Here is a 1,187-nt window from a genome sequence, read left to right as displayed (position 1 = left end):
ACATCTAAAGATTATGAAATTTTTATATAGATGGGATAGAAGGTTAGAAGAAATGAAAGATGGTTAAAAAGAGCGGGTAGAATTTATTTGGAAGCATTATCATCACATATCAAATTTTTGTTCCTCACGGGCCTGCTACTATGAAGTGGTAGATATATGTACACACTTAATCTTTTCTCCTGTGATCGGGACGATTTTGTCCTGTATTTTCAACAGCTGAAATTACAGGACAAATCTCGGGACAGAAAAAGTGCTCAGGAAAACAACTGTCAAATTGACCTGTGAGTTCGAAAAGGCGTTTTCCCGAGATTTTCGGTTAATTGAGAAATCTTTTCCCTCGCTTTTTATTTCGTTTTTATTTTTAAAATAAATCCCAAATGCACTATTAAATAACAAAAACAATTGTTAGGCAAATAGATTGAAATTTATTTTGAAATATTTATCAATACATTGTTTCTCGTTTTAAAGTATTGTTAAGCTATGTGGACACATCTTAACCGCAACACAAAACACAGGCGGGACACTTAATCTGTAAATAAAAAAATATTAATAATATATTTTCGAAATTGCTTGTTGACACTTATGCATACCAAGACGCCGTGCGAACCTGGCATTCAAGACCTTGGGTTCCGGGGTGGTGGCCTATAAGATCCCACACCGGGGGAAAGCATCTTGCGTACGATCAGCCTCAATCTCGAAAGCTGCAATAATGAACTTTGCGAATCAAATCAACAATGAAGTTTGATTGTATTCTTTAAAATTACTCACAATCTGATCCGGATGATGCACACGGATTTTAATCCAATTCGTCAGTGGATCCATCCTTCCTGCCAAACTTTCAGCAACTCCCGCCAACAGAACGACTGTTAATTTACCACCCGAGCAGAAACTATACAATACATCACGATATGATAGAAAAGGAAAAACTATAAAAAACGCGACAGAAAATGGTTGACAGCTGAAGGTGGCTAAAGTTTTCCCGTGATACAGGACGGTTGTTCGAGTTTCTGTGCATTCATAAAAATGTTGTCCCAGATTTCAGGAGAGATGAAGCGTCTCGGGATTTGGGAGGATTCCCATACGAACTTCGAACAATTTAAGCAACTTCCCTGTGGTTCGGAGAGTCATTATCCCGATGGGAAAATTTACAATCTTAGTGTGTAGATAGAGTTGCAACTACCACCACG

The 1,187-nt window shown here is 37.7% G+C and overlaps 1 long non-coding RNA gene across 1 annotated transcript; it reads right to left on the bottom strand.

The window, feature by feature from the left end:
• Positions 1-455: 455 nt before the first annotated feature.
• LOC129754710 (uncharacterized) lies at positions 456-895 on the bottom strand. The gene is made up of 3 exons (XR_008739063.1): positions 769-895; positions 591-701; positions 456-529 (listed from the first exon to the last, which is right to left on the bottom strand). It is a non-coding gene; the product is annotated as an uncharacterized LOC129754710 (long non-coding RNA).
• Positions 896-1,187: the final 292 nt, after the last annotated feature.

This window comes from Uranotaenia lowii, chromosome 3 (genome assembly GCF_029784155.1).
Source record: "Uranotaenia lowii strain MFRU-FL chromosome 3, ASM2978415v1, whole genome shotgun sequence".
In the NCBI taxonomy this organism is placed as follows: Eukaryota; Metazoa; Arthropoda; class Insecta; order Diptera; family Culicidae; genus Uranotaenia; species Uranotaenia lowii.
This window is presented reverse-complemented; position numbering and strand designations above follow the sequence as displayed.